At 38.1% G+C, this 15,960-nt stretch overlaps 1 long non-coding RNA gene across 1 annotated transcript in view; it reads left to right on the forward strand.

The window, feature by feature from the left end:
* The first annotated feature begins 1,298 nt into the window (after positions 1–1,298).
* LOC134761609 (uncharacterized) overlaps positions 1,299–15,960 on the forward strand; it is a 32,112-nt gene continuing 17,450 nt past the window's right edge. Inside the window, exons 1-3 of the long non-coding RNA XR_010140519.1 lie at positions 1,299–1,404; positions 5,342–5,451; positions 13,019–13,149. This is a non-coding gene — a long non-coding RNA (uncharacterized LOC134761609). The remainder of the gene's footprint in view (positions 1,405–5,341; positions 5,452–13,018; positions 13,150–15,960) is intronic.

A 15,960-nucleotide genomic window follows, 5' to 3' on the forward strand; every position in this document is an offset into this window, starting at 1 on the left:
TGGGAGGCTGAGGTGAGTGGATCACGAGGTCAAGAAATCGAGACCACCCTGGCCAACATGGTGAAACTGCGTCTCTACTAAAAATACAAAAATTAGCTGAGGGTGGTGGTGTGTGCCTGTAGTCCCAGCTACTCAGGAGGCTGAGGCAGGAGAATCGCTTGAACCCAGGAGGGAGAGGTTGCAGTGAGCTGAGATGGTGCCACTGCCTTCCAGCCTGGTGAGAGAGCAAGACTCCATCTCAAAAAAAAAAAAAGAGAGATACATTGATTGGAGATGGGGATCTCAAGTAGAAAGGCAAAGAACGCTGCATATTTACAAGAAGATGTTACTTTGTCACCTTGAAGAAAGCCTAAGTTGGAGTTAGCTCAATGGAGGTGTGGTTGAGTGAGAGGGGACATGATTCGCAAAAGAAAGAGCTTGAGCCAAGAGGTGAAGGCAAGAAAGTGTATCCTGAAGGACACAGAAGGGACAAGAGGCAGGAAGGCTTTCTCTGGTGTCCTATAGAGTTTGGGCTTGACTCTGGATGGAGAGCTGCTAGGAGAATTTGGGTAAGGCAAAGACATAACTATTACATTTTAGAAAAAATGATACCACTGGCAATACAGAAAATGTATCAAAGTTGAAGCCACTGGGTACATCATGGTTCAAGTCGCTGAGAATGAGAACTGACAGAGACATAAGGGGGGGTGGCCGGTAGAGGGGAATTCATGATGAACTCAGTTTGGAATATGTTGAATTCACATATTCAGAGAAATGTTTAGGGTAGTGGGAAAGACAAGATTTGGGCATAAGAGAGAGAAGAAAAATTTGAGAGAGTTGAGATCGTGCAGTGCTTTATCATAGCATGTATGATCTCTTGACACATTCTTTATTTCATGTCTTCCCTGACTAGAAATAAACTTCACGAGGGTGAGAACTTTGCTTTATTTCTTTATTTCCACCATCTGGAACTGTGCCTGAACCACAGGGAGCACTCAGGAAAAATTTACTGAAAAGATGAATTATTCAGAATTGTAGTTGAAAAGATGTCCTCAGAGGAGTTTACTTCTTATATACAATGGACATGAAATAGGGCATGGAGTGAAACCGTAGGCAAAACATTGGGTGGATAATGTCATTTGATGCCGGAAAAGGAAGCATTGAGGAATTAGGAAAAACAAGAGATAATGAGGTCCTAGGTGACAATGGAAGCAGTTGTGGAAAACTGCTTTAAATGTCATAGAGCACTCAGAAGGAATTCATAAATGACCTCATAAAGAAGTCCACTGTGGTTTCCCTGCAGAGGTGGGAATAGAATCAGAGTGCTAAGGATTGAGGGATTAAGAGGAAGTGATTGTATTATTCCTCTTTTCAGATAATTGAGACAGAGAAGAGAATAGCAGTAGCCGTTGCCAGAAATATTGAGTAAGGAATAATTTTGTCTGTGTTTTTACATTTTTATTGAGCGCTGTTATGATTAAGTAAGAAATTAGTAGTGAAGTTGAGGTTGAAGACAGGACAGAGTGGTAACGGGAGGAAGAAGATGTACAGAGGATGTAAGACCAGATCTGTTTCATTTCCAGCTGTAACCTGAGTTCCATGCAAGCACTGGCTGCATAATACACACTCAGTAAATCATTATTAATTGAATGAATATATTTTTGAATGAGATAATGATGAAACGAGTGAATATACGTGGTTCAGAATCAGGAAACAGGCAGAATAGTAGTTTTGACTGGTGGGGGAGGGGAGCTTGTCTGTGTCTTTATCTTTCTTCTTCCAGGCAAACAGAGCTTGACTCCCATGAGTTTTTGTCCTTTTCTGGATATTAAGGGGCTAGTGGCTTTCTGGGACCTAAACCCACACCTTTGGTGTTCTTCTCTCTGCACTTACATACAATTAGACATGATGTGATCACACATCTGTCTCCACTTTCCTTCTCCAGCCTAAGTTTTTTAGTTCCACTTAATTCCACCATGTCTTGAATGACTCATTTTATTTTATTTACATGTATACATCCTCATCTCACCCTCTTAACCAGCTCACCCACATTCTACCTGGTCTCCCTGTTCCACCTCTGAGCATTGCATAGATTATCTGAGATTTCAAGGCAACCTTTCTGCCTGTTTTGCAATCAAACTTGTCTCTTGTAAACGCACGAGAAAACCTCACCTCCTTTATAAAGTTGTCAGAGACTCCTTACAAAATACTAGCTCAATGGTATAACTCATCTGCTATTTTTATGAGTGGATTAGCTTCAGATTGTTTTTTCCATGGAGACACACAGGATGTATGGTATTTACTAGGATAGCACACTCCTCATGAGGACACCTTGGAATGCTCATCTTTTCCCTGAGCACTTGCAGTAAATTCTCCTTTTTTCTTCCTATTCATAATGAATATGAATTATGTTGTAGGAATAACATTAAATCGTCTCTAAGTTAGTACTTTTATAAATTCTAACATAGCTATTAGTAACAAATATTTTTTAAAAATCCCACCAGTACTTCAGACTCTTTGAATAGGTTAGAGCACAATTAAGGTAGACTTAAATATTCGAACAGACAGAAAGCTTCTCCCTGTATGGCTGCAGACCGTACCTTTCTGACCAGCCATCTTATCAGTTTGAATTTCTGGTGATGAGGGGATTTAGACAAGGTGTCCCTTCACTAAGTTTACCACAAATCATATGACAGCAATTCAAAAATTATGCCTTATTCTTGACTTAAGTGCAATGTGGATAATGTTGATTTATAATATAGAAGTTGTATTCGTTATCTATTAATCACTGCATAATAAATTACTCACTGACATAGAGGCTTAATATTTTTATTAAAACTGTCTCAAACAGTCTCTATGGGTCAGAAATCCAGGAGGAGCTTACCTGGGCGATTCTGGTTCTAGCTGTCTCATGAGGTTTCAGTCAAGATGTCAGCAGGGCCTGCAGTCATCTAAAGGGTCCACAGGGGCTGAAGATGCGCTTCCACGTGGCTCACTTTCATGCCTGACAAGTTAGTGCTGGCTTTTAGTAGGAGACCTCAGTTCCTCACCATGAGGCCTCTCTTCCCTCCACCCCCATGAGGCTGCTGGAGTGTCTTCATGTTATCTAGCAGGCAGCTTTTCCTGGAGAGAGCTACAAGAGGGCAAGGCAGAAGTCTCAGAGTCTTTTATGTTCAGCCTGAGCACACACACCATCATTCCTGCAATGTCTTGTGAGTTATACAGGTCAGCTTAATTCAGTGTGGGAGGAAACTACACAAAAGCAGGAATACCAGGACCTGGTGATTGATGGGTCTTCTTGATCTGGGTTTTGCAGAACTGATGTAAGAAAGAACTACATGTATGCCAATAGAGGTATACCTGTGTATGTAAATATTTCTAGATTATGTGTTTGTGATGGTTACTTTTATCTATCAACTTGACTGCATCATAGGGTGCCCAGATTAAACATTATTTTTGGGTATGTCTGTGAGGGTGTTTCCAGAAGAGATTAGCATTTGAATCAATTGACCCAATAAAGTAGGTTGCCTCCGCAGTGTAGGTGAACAGCATCTAACATAGGTGGCAGAAGGAGGAATTTGCCTGTTTTCATTTCTGCCTGCCTACTTGAGTTGGAACATTGGTCTTCTGCTCTTGGACTGGAAATTACACCATCTGGGATTACCCAGGCTCCTGTTGATTCTGTTTTATATATCTGTTTTCCTATTAGGATTCCTCTTATATTAAAACGCTTTGTTTACCTCAAACACTTTACATTTTTATTACTTACCTTAGCACCTTCACTGCAATTAGTGCTAAATATTTACTGAAAACAAAGAAGAGACATCAATATACATATTTTGGCATACTTATTTTTTACACTTATTTTCAAGCATTTCAGGGATAGTGAAAAGTCCTGATCAGTTTGCATTCAGCCAAGTCTGTTGGCTATATTTACTCCAAATGCCCATGCATGATTTCAAGGGCATAATGGATATTGCAGGGACTTGGAGTCCTCTTCCAAGAAAACTGGAACCCCTGCCGGGATGTGGATAGCAGATGTGTAGTCCTGACAACGGGGACTGTGTTGTATTGCTGGATTAGATGTTCATTAAGGGAAAGTGGTGTATATGAGCTTTACACTCAAGATTTACCACTAATGCTTTCCAGACCCACAGGAATCTTCTGCACTTGTTTTTCTCCACTAACTTTAAGAGACTTAAAATCAGCCATGGGAAGTCAGAGACCAGTCCTGTGTCTCAAAGATGTGGAGATTTTGGCATCTATCCTTCTAACTGACTTGCAGTAGAAGAATGGCCTAACGAAACCTTGTTCATGTTACACGTGCTCATTTGCCCTGAACACAGATATGTAATCCAGAAAAATGACTGCAAGCACGCTGGAACAAGGTTCAGCAACCTCCACCCCCAGCCGATTGCAGTGACATTGTGCGTAACAGGCTAGCAAAGACTTGGAGCCCAGGGGCAAATCGTTTAATGTATCCATGTCTCTTTTGCCTCCCTGCCTTGTGAAAATAGAGCGATGATGGCTGGTACATCTTACAGGACTCTTGTGACAAATGGCTAATAAAAATCCAAGCAAAAGCACTGCGCAAAAAAGGGGACTATAGGAGGCACGGGGTAACATGATGATAGAGCCTAAGAGACGTAAGTGCTTTGGGGATAATTAGAAGATTTTGGCAGTATCTTCAATGTCACTAAGGTCTGAGTAACCACAACTTCAAGAAGTTCGTTCTGTGGTTCACTCAGGTACAGACTCTTTCACTTTATCAGGATCCACTTTCTCACTTTTTTTGATAGCAAGACCAATGTTGTTCAATTGGGTCAGGTCATATGGTGGTAGGGCCAAAGAAACATAAGGAGTCAGGCCAATCAAAAGGATGAATTCAGGCCTGTTTGGTCATACTGATGGACTTTGGCCCTGGTATCTTTTTACTCTGTTTTATTAATAAATATACTTTAAATGTTTCTGGTAGAGAAGAGTGCTGCCTCTCAACTAGAATGTTTTCCAGACTCTTTTGTACACAAGATAACTCACGGGGTATAGTGGCTCACCCCTATAATTCCAACACTTTGGAAAGCTGAGGCAGGTGGATCACTTGAGGTCAGGAGTTCAAGACCAGCCTGGGCAACATGGTGAAACTTCATATCTACTAAAAATACAAAAATTAGCTGGGCATGGTGGCACGCACCTGTAGTCCCAGCTACTCGGGAGGCAGGAGAGTCGGTTGAACCTGGGAGGCAGAGGCTGAAGTGAGCCAAGATTGCACCACTGCGCTCCAGCATAGGCAACAGAGCAAGACTCTTTCTACAAATAATAATAATAATAACTCATGGGAGACTTGCACTTTTATCCCCTATAGGCAAGGCAGATTTATTAGATGAAGATATTAAAATACTTTCCATTGAGGAAACAGGTTGGAGGTGGGAGGCTGTAACCATGCTTGATTTTGTACCACCCTAACCTTTGCTTGTAAGTATACTTTTTGAAAACACATTTTATTAAACTGAAATGTATTTTGTTCTGAAGGGTTGAAAAAGGCTAAAGAAGTGGGAAGGAATTTTTGTTAAAACTTATACAATAAAGGAAAATTTTCCAGCAACGTGGAAAGACATCAGAATTGAAATCCTAGTAAACCACCATGTGACATGGACAAGTGGCTTATTATTCCAATTTTACAGAAAAGAAAAATGAGACATAAATGTTAACATCTACGTGTATGATGATTACGTGAGATAAATTTGGGTCTCTATTTTGAGTGTTTTGAGGGCAGGAATGGATTAGGACTTTCTAAAATATTAAATGGGCCAATCTAAATATGTGATCAAAATTTTTCAGAGATATATTGTGTGGTATTTACAGCAAGATGAGAATGTATTTTAAATTGATCTTTGATCATATTTTTATTCTTTTAAACATGTTGTGCCTCATTTTCTCTGTAATAATAACTATAATTATATCCATTCCTCATTATAAAGCTGCTCTTTTTTCTTTTCTGACATTCTGCCTTCATTGACTAACGATGGTGAGGCTACCTCCTGAAGTTACTTATAACATTAAAGAGATTGGGAAGGAATGTTACATGCAGTCCACATTGTATGTGATACGGACGGGAGACAGGAGGGCAGAGTCCCTGATGAGAGCTCCACCCTCAAGCCTGGACCCATGGCCCTGAATGAGAACAGCATTGCTGCTTTCCTGCCCAAATGTTGCTTTTTCCAAAACCACCCTGGCCCACCATGCCCCCTATCCTGTACCTATAAAAACCCCAAACTCCACTGGCAGAGGAATAGACTGGCACAGCAGAGAAGGAAAGAATAGAAGTGTCTGAATGTCAAAGAGGGAGCTGGACAGTCAGAGAGGAGTCTGGCTGGGGACAGCTGAGCTCCACGGGAAGATCATCTTCCCACTCCATCCCCTTTCCAGCCCCCCAACCCACAGAGAGCCACCTCCATCACTCAGTAAAACCTCTGCATTCACCATCCTTCAAGTCCATGTGACCTGATTCTTCTTGTACTCTGGACAAGAATCCAGGTTCCAAGAGGGCAGGGTATATGTCACCCTGATTCCCCACGGGACTGTTTAACACTTAGCCCTCTGTGGACAGCAACTGCTAAAAGAGCATTAATTGTAACACACACCCTGTGGGGCTCCAGAGGTCTTGGGCAACTGCTAGATGCTGCCCCTGGCATCCAAACGCACTAGCCCTGGTTCCTGTACCCACTTACCTGCATGCTCCCCCTCCTGCAAGGGGTTTGAGTTCAGCAACAAAGCAAAACAAGCTACCACCAACCCCCCACACCCTCCCTGTGGCAAGACTCACAAGAGGGTCAGGGAACTCTCCCCCATCATATGAATTATTCCAGTTTAGTTACCTACAAAATAAACTTGCCAGAATTAGTGTTTACTACATAAGCTAAGCACCTATTTCAACATGTGTGAGCTTCTAAAAATCAAATCAATGCTCTTCTGTCCAATTTTGGCCAAGGCTTCATGATCTCTTTCCTTAAAACATCAACTTAAATTTTACCATTACTTTTCTCTCTTCCTTCCCCTTATCCTATTCAACTATTATTAGAGACATTTTAAAAAAATTCCTTTCCTTTTCCATGCTTGGTTTCCTCAATAGCGATTTTATATAGAAAACATTTGACATTATAGTCTAGCTTTTCATAGTTAAAATTAAATATTTCATTAAAAAGAGGAGTCTATTTTTTCAGACTTGTAGGGCTCTGGGAAGTGGACTTACGAAAAAAATGACTTTGTATTTATTTACAGATAAATAACCATGTGTCTGTAATTAGTAAGAGATCCACTGTATGTAATTTATCTTTTTCTTATGTGTCACCTGTTAAAGATGACCTTGTGTTTCCTGACATACTGTCAAGTGAAAGATTTTGTAAGAATGCTTCTATATTCCTACATTATTTTATTGCATTGCTCATCAATTTTGCATTTTCTCCATCTCTTATGATCCTAGCATTTCCTTTATTAGAAGTAATTATCTAGTTCATAGAAAAGTGTTTAATTTGGTTATTTTCATGACTTCAAAGAGAAATTCTAATGTAGAAAGATTTTTTTTATATATCTCTTACAGACTCAAAATATACACCACTATTATAAAAATCTTCCCTGCCTAGCTCATAATACCCCCGACTCCTACCCCACGGTTCCCTAGCTTATTATTACCCCATGGTTCCCATAGCATCTCTTTTAGTCTGTATTGCTATCATGTGTTTTTCTAATCTGTTCCCCATAGTAACAGTGAAATCCTTGAGGGCATGGGTCTTTTTCAACTCTATTTTCAGTACCTCACATTGTGAGTGGGTGTAAGTAGTTCAGTAAATAACTGTAGATGTCAAAATAAATAAATGTCAGCTAATTTTTATTTATATTCAAAGACAAAATTTTATTTATTGTCATAATTACCTTTACCCAATCTATTTTTTATTGTTTGTTTCAAATTACATCAATAAAAATGTGACAATAATCATGCTCATCCTTAGACTAACACCAATGTTTAGAAGCAGTTTCACCATATAGTTCCATTTTTTAAAAATTCAAAATATTTGCTATATTCTTTAATTGAGTCTTCCCAAAGAAATCTTTGAACTAATTGTTGGTTTCTCAGATTTCTATTTTGTTATCTTTAAGACACTCTTTAAGTCTCATCAAAAATCTTCATGGAAATTAATTACATTGTACCCAAACTTTATAAAATCTTACCATTTAAAGATACTTTAGAGTTCATTTGAACCATTCTTCAAAAAATTAGCAATGAAGTTCTTTTGGATTGATTGATATTCATGTACCCAAGAAAGACAGGTAGAATATTAATTCATTTTATTATTTCCAAAGAGAAGGTGTGAAAATAAACTAGAACACAACTGAGTTGGCAGAACTGAGTTTGTGTTTACGAAACTGAAAAGGCTGGACCACAAGGTGGTTTAGTGGTGATATATTAATTTAGATAACAATTAAATCTCGGAGACTCACCATATTGAAAGTTTATTTTTTGGTTCACACAAATCTGATATACTGGGTAGGGGCTTTTCTCCATTCATTTACTCAGGGATCCAGGTTCCAGTCCAATATGCACCATTCAGCCTGGTTGCAGCATGGTAAGCAGCCGTGGAGGCAGCAGGTGAGCTCTTTATTGCCTTGGACCAAAATTATATGTCACTGTTGGTGTCCTTTATTTGGCTAAAGCTACTCATAAAGACCTGCTAGACCCTACCTTGGCCAGTCTCTACCTAGTTATCCCCCCCTTGTCACCATGTATTAATTAAATGCACTCTCCTTTCCATATGCATAATGGACTGACCTCTCTCCAAGTGACGCAACGTAAAGGCATCCAGTCTCTGCATCTAGTTCAATGGCCAGGGCCACTGGTTGTGCTTGTTAAGGAGTATAGAACCAGACATGGGAATTCATGGCAGTTTCTACCACAGGATGTTTTGATCAAGTATGCTACATTGAATGCCTTTCACAATCAAAACACAGTCCTGGGTGGTCAATTATATTTTTACATATCACAATTCAATTAGATGTAGAGACTAAGAACAGAATAGAAAACAAACAAAAAATAACCATAGCATTGCTCTTTAAATCAGTTTTCACAGAAAATATCAGTATTGTTACTTCAAATCTTTGGAAAGACCAGATTTGATCAGTTAAGATTTAACATCCACGGAGTTAGGACCTTTGGCTTCCTTAACTGTTTTATTTTTCAAAAATTTCAGTAAAAGCTCAATGAGCATTTTTATTTACTAAGAAAAAACTGTGAGGTCATGTTACTAGCTATGAAATGATCACGATACCTCACTAGTCAAGTGGTGCAGTTCAAAATAAGATAATGAAAGAACAGTTAAAATTCATACTTTTTAAATGGAGGTATTGAACTAATAAAATTTTTGAAAGTAGCTTAAAGATAATTTGCTGTATGTTTTTCCTTTTCTTCACTTTCGATCAGATCCTCATAATATCCATTCAAACCACAGGCTACAAACTGTGGCAAGAGATGGCCCCACAGCAGTGCATGTTTTAAGGTTTATCTTCCCTGAGCTCTTTGAGGCAGAATAAACATGGTTACAAATGGAATATTTCTGAGCTTATATTTGACTAAAACATAGGCTCAAATCAATCAGCAAAAATCAGCTATACAATAGGAGGATTAGAGAAATGATTATTTCTAGAACCATTTAACACCTCTTTAGGAAAACAGCAGCTGTTAACCCAAATCCATTACTTAGAACTTTTCTGACAATAACATGTACCTCAGTCTGAATTTTCACACCAAATAGCTCAGTCTGAATTTTCAGTCTAATAGTTTCTTGTGTAAGGCATAAAATATATTTTTAAATGGGACTCTAGCATTGAGTTGAAAAACTGCTTGTTTCATTCAGGTAAGAGTAGTGGCTTTTGTACAACTGAAAAAAAATTCCTTTCTGTCTCTGCCTTTGTTTATCCATTTGTAAAAAGGAATTCTTTAAATTTTCATAGCATAACTGGGAAAAACGTATTTCGAGCCCAATTTCCAATAACATAAAATTCTGAAAACTTTGAAAATGAAAATGAATTCATTTAACAATTTTATGTTTTGTCTAATTCTGCAAAAATATACCAAATAAAAATAAAGATGAGGGATCCTATGAAGCAACTTTCAGACATTCAGAACCAAAAAGACAAAAAAAAAAAAAAGAGCATTAAAGTAAAATATGATGTACCCAGGAGTTACATCTGTGAACCAAATACAGCCTCAAATTTCGATCTGTGCTTCACAGCAGCCAGCAAAAAGAACAAAACATATTTTGTTAGTTCATATAAATAAATAAATTAAAAATGCATGAATAAATAAATAAAGCAAATCAGTTTCTCGATTCTGAAATATTTTCTGGAAGTGAGAACTGAAAGGAATTTCCACCACGGACCCACAAGCAGGGAGATTGGATTAAGTCTTTAAAACCTCCTGGTCATAGATATGATATGAAGTTTATTTTGACTTTTTATTTTAATGTTTAATGATTATGACAATAATGGCTAATAATTTCCCATGATCCATTTATTCAACAATTGTTGGTGGCATATATAATGAGTGCTGGGTGTTAAGGAAGCAATGGTGAAGTAGAGACACCCTCCCTACCCTCATGGTGCTTGCAGCCTAGTGGAGCTATGAAAAGATAGGCAAGTGAGTCCTATGATTGCAGGAGTAATGAGAAGGGTCTTCTAAGCATAGGGGTAAAGCCTGCAAAGACCCTGAAGGGAGAAAGTAATGGCCATTCTGAGAACTAAGTTTGCACAGTGCACAGAGGGCATGAAGAACGAAGGAAAGGTGAGATTACAGAGGTATGCTGGTAACTAGATCATAAAGGGCTTCATAAGCCATGCTAACGAATCTGGCCTTCAACATGAGGACAGTGAACCAAAGCAAAGTTTAATGAAAATGATTCTGAGGTTTGCCAAAACAGAACACTCAAAAAACAACCAACAAGAAACTGAACTCCAGCGATGCCATTGGATGAACTCTAACATAATGAAATGCTTATAAAGTGTGAGATGAACAGGGAAATGTAATGCTTACTCTGTGTGACCTGCTACTAGTCCCTAATACAGCAATTGGTTTCTACTCCAAGAGGGACCAGACTGCAAGAGACTCAGCTCATTCCCTTGCAATCTTGAGTCTCTTCCAACAGATGGATACATACTCTATCAATCAGCCTAGCAGAGGTCACACATCTGGCATGGCTGCTTGTATCAGCAACAGCAGTAAAGATGCACCGTGGGCCAAGGAGAATCTATCTTGGTGGCTTGTGATAATACTAAATGCCTCATGTCTTCTGCCTTCTAGTGAAGGAGGATAGTTTCTGCTATCAAAATTAAAACAAGGCTGGGCACGGTGGCTCACACCTCTAATCTCAGCACTCTGGGAGGCCAAGGAGGGCAGATCACCTGTGGTCAAGAGATCGAGACCATCCTGGCCAACATGGTGAAACCCCATCTCTACTAAAAATACAAAAATTAGCCAGGCATGGTGGCATGTGCCTGTAGTCCCAGCTACTCGGGAGGCTGAGGCAGGAGAATCACTCGAATCCGGGAGGCAGAGGTTGCAGTGAGCCAAGATCGCACCACTACACTCCAGCCTGGCAACAAAGTGAGACTCCATCTAAAAAAAAAAAAAAAAAAAAAAAAATTAAAAGCTTGACGTGTCAGAAAATTTTTTGTTACAGTTATGTCTTCAGTGAACTGAGAACAATGAGCTTTGCTTTCCTTAGAAGACAGGGGCTAAGAAGATTCTCTTCCGTGTGTGTTACAAGAGAGGAAAAATGCATGTCTTCTCAACGCAAACCTCACCCTTTCCAACTATGCGCCCAGGTCTCCTCCACACAGCAACCCCTTCCCTGACCAGACACATCACTTTTTAGAGCTGGAATTTAATTTCCTTACCCAGTGAAAAATTAAAATGCTTAAGTAATAACATTCAGCAACATTGTCTGCTCTCTGGTAATTCACAAAAACAGGGCAATTATGCTTTGCCTCGGGTGGCTGATGAGGCCACTTTGAATTTCAGGCATTATTTAATAATAGCCATGCTTGCATCTAAGTGCATTGTTATCATTATTGGCCATAAAGCTGGTGGGGGGGGGGGCGTGTATGTATGGGGGAAATAGTTTTAACTATTTAATTTGATGATGTAACAACACACTCTTGCCATTACCATTCCTGTAAATTCATATCTAGCAACAACATGCAACACCTTTATAACTCAGTATTTCTTTATAACTCAGCATTTCTCTGCATGCATTCTAGTTTAAACTTTAAAAAACCTTATAATTACCACTTCAAGTGAAGAGGGCTTTAGGGTACAGCCACCATCAAGGATATATTAAAATTAAAAAGAAAACACATTGAGGGACCAGAGAGAAGATTGTGACATGTGGGGCAATGAAACTGCATGAGAAATTTCAGTGCCTGAATTATTCACAGATTATTTATTTTGGCAGCCTTCTTTTCTTTTATAAGAAAAGCCACTCATAGATTAGTCTTAATTTTCCTTTTGGCTGATATAGTTTGGGGAAGTAGTCATCTTTAATAAGGTGGTCATATGTGTTGAGGAGACTATGGAATAGTGTTAGGGCAGTTGACTTTGAATCCAGTAAGCAATGTTTCAAACCCCAATATAATCTCCTTCATAACCTCATAAGTCACAAGGCTTCAGAGTACTTCTTCAGGAAACTGAATTTCCAAATACAATCTGTTCCACAGATATGTGAGGTTACGCTATTTGGCTCATGAAAAGAATTGGAAATAACAAAGCTGTGCTTGTTAATCTTAGAAAAAGCAAATTTAGAGGATATAATTGTTTTAGATTATCTGCCAGGTTTGTCAAAAAGAAATTGGGATTTGATTTATTGATCTTCATTGCTCCAGTGGGTAAAATATCTCCAAGAGATAAAATATACAGAAAGCAAATTTCCACTGAATATAAGATGTATTTTTACATTTGAGTCTGTGATAACCATTTGTCATAATTATTTTCTAGAGTTTTTTTTTCTTTTTTTGCCCCAGATGGCAAGTTGCTTAAAATCTAAGGCTCCTTTCAATTCTTCACAGCCCAAGATTATATGGGATGGACTGGGAACAAAGAGAGGGACTGGCATTTAAAGTCTTTTAGTAAGTTTAAATTTATTTCATTGAAATGGGTCTCTGTAGGATAGGAACCCAACTTTCCCCATCTGTATCTCCATCTCCTTCTCCCGTGACACACCCCACTAATGGTTTCCAGTGGCAGAAGTCCAAGATACAGTAATCCTGTTTGTTTGATGACTAAACATCCTTTTATGCCTGGAGGATCAACTCTAACAGTCAAACAAACTGAATTAGTGCCTAATGCCGAAACCAGAGCACTCTCTGGACTTTAAAGAGTGGCCTGAATCACCAACATTTCTATTCTAATTAGTGACTCCCTAGAGGAAAAATCACTTTGCTTCACTTCAGTTGATTATGACAAACTTTTGGGAATATAATTGACCAAAAGAGCACTGAGTTTAAAATGCATGTTGAGGTTCTTGGGTAGCATGAATCCATACCAAGTATACATAGAGACCGTGAACTGGCATATGTTTCTCCCTTTCTCAAAGTAAATGTTTTGATTTGACTTGATTTGCATTTAGGGTAAGTAAAATTGAAACTGAGATGAATGTGTAAGCTGTTTAGGAAGACGTGCCTAAGTCTGATCTGAATTTTACCAAACGTTAATTAACCCTTTAGGGAGAAGAATTTTGCATTATTTATTTGTCCTACTCATATATAGCCTGGCTAGAGCTTATGGTTGCCAACATATTATTATTTCATGAAATCTCCCTCTTACTGCGTGAAAATCTTTCACATGTTCAGATTGTTTGCCCTCCTGACCTGGAAGAGAAGACCCGCTCTCTGGAAAGGTGATGTCCCAAGGAAGACCTGACACTGGGGATTCTGTTATAGTTATTTATTCTAGGAAGGAATAGCAAACTCCCTGGATCTTCTGTGGCGTGGAAAGCAAATTGTGAGCTAGAAGTAAAGAACAGAGAGTGAGATGGAGCCCAAGATAGAGTATTTCTCCTTCACAGTGTAGTTTCAGGCAGACTTCTATGATATAATCCTAACATAGAGATTTGTGATTTAGGAAGTAACATTATTCAATGACATCCTATTCCCCACTCTTCTAAGGTCCTTTCCAAGTTCCAGGAACTGCGTTTTTAGATAAATAAGACCATAGGGAAAGGAATTATGTCATCATGACTATGCACATAGAAAGACCAATAGTAAAGAGAAAACTTCTATCTCGTATGTCAGACTTTCATTATTTTTCTTTTTCATATGAAACCACCAATATTTAGAAGAGTATTAGACATCATTTCTTGCCACAGACTACTTCACTGTTATTAACTATGGTTGGACTCCAGTTGAACCTGTTCTGAATTAATCTGAAGTTCATATTGAAATGGAAAAGAATATTTAAGAGTCCTGGTTCTTAAATACTCCTGGTTCTGTTGACAAGAATAAAATATACATAGAAAGTCCTATCATCATCACAGGTAGCCCTGACAGTCACATTCTTCCAACACCGTGTCATCTGTTATGTTTGGAATAGAGCATCTTTCAACAACCTCCCAACTACTCACCCTGCTATGAACCATCTTTATCACTCCCTGCTCTGAAAAATTGTTTGTTTTTTTTTTTCCAGAAAGAGGGAGGTAAAAAATTAAATAAGAGTAATTTAAGCATCATATTTACTCAGAATATGTTGCTTTTTAATTTCCAGTTCAACATTTGTCTTTAATTAGGAAGAAAGAATACATATGTTACATTATCATAGCTAGTTAATCTTATCATTTTTTTCTTTGTCCCAATACACTTTGGAACAAATGTTATTCTCCATTCATCCTGACACTAAATTGGTTAGCCAAACCCAAAGATCTACTAATAATCCTGCTTTGGCATGGGAGAGTGAGTGAGATAAGGAGGCAATAGAGGAGATGAGTTGACAAATGGAAGGAATAGAATTCTGGTTGATGTCCTTGTCTCTAAGCTGTAGCAGCAAGCATTTATCCTAAGTACGTAAGATTGTTAAATAATGATGAATACCATTTGATTATCACCTCTTGCAGTAGAAGTCTAACTCCAGATTGCATTAATCTCTTTCTGTATTTATTTGTCTCCTCTATTATCTTATATATAGATAAGGTATATGTGCACGTACCTGGTTGAAAAGGAATATCCATCTATTCAGATTCAGGGATTAACGGAATAAAAAACCACTGTTTTTTTCTTTATTTAAAAAAAGCCACATTTTTTATAGCATAGCCTTCTTGGTTCTCTTTCTTAAGAAAAGGTATTAAAATTTGAACCTGTTCAGAGAATGTTAATTTTAACCATCAGTTAGAATTCAAATATCAGTTAGAATCACAAATAAGTGACTCCTCAGATTCATATGCAACTTGTAATGCAGTTTCAAGTTTGGTTGTGGCAAAATCTTAAATTATTGTGTATCTGGACAGTGGGAATGCCCAAAAATCTTTTAGATGATTGACCAGAATGGGAGAGGGTTTTTATACTATAACCTGAGATTTCAAAATAATAACATCATAATCCTACTTATTCAAATAATTACCAAGTAATATAAACAAAGAGTTTTAGAGATTTCAGAAAACCTATAGCAAAGACATCATGACCACATCATAATTCATAATCTATCTATAATTTTCAGAGCTATAAGGATAAAATTATAATTCTTCCTTATCTAATATGACTAATATATATTAGTACAAAGATATCCCAGGCTGTTCACCAGATTGTTAAAAACTTCGATATGGTCTATGTTTCTGTTTTTGTATTAGTACCATGCTCTTTTGGTTACTGTATCCTTATAATATAGTTTGAAGTCAGTGTGATGCCTCCAGCTTTGTTCTTTTTGCCTTAGATTGCTTTGGCTATACAAGC

The sequence above is a fragment of the Pongo abelii genome, chromosome 5, assembly GCF_028885655.2.
Source record: "Pongo abelii isolate AG06213 chromosome 5, NHGRI_mPonAbe1-v2.0_pri, whole genome shotgun sequence".
NCBI classification, from domain to species: domain Eukaryota; kingdom Metazoa; phylum Chordata; class Mammalia; order Primates; family Hominidae; genus Pongo; species Pongo abelii.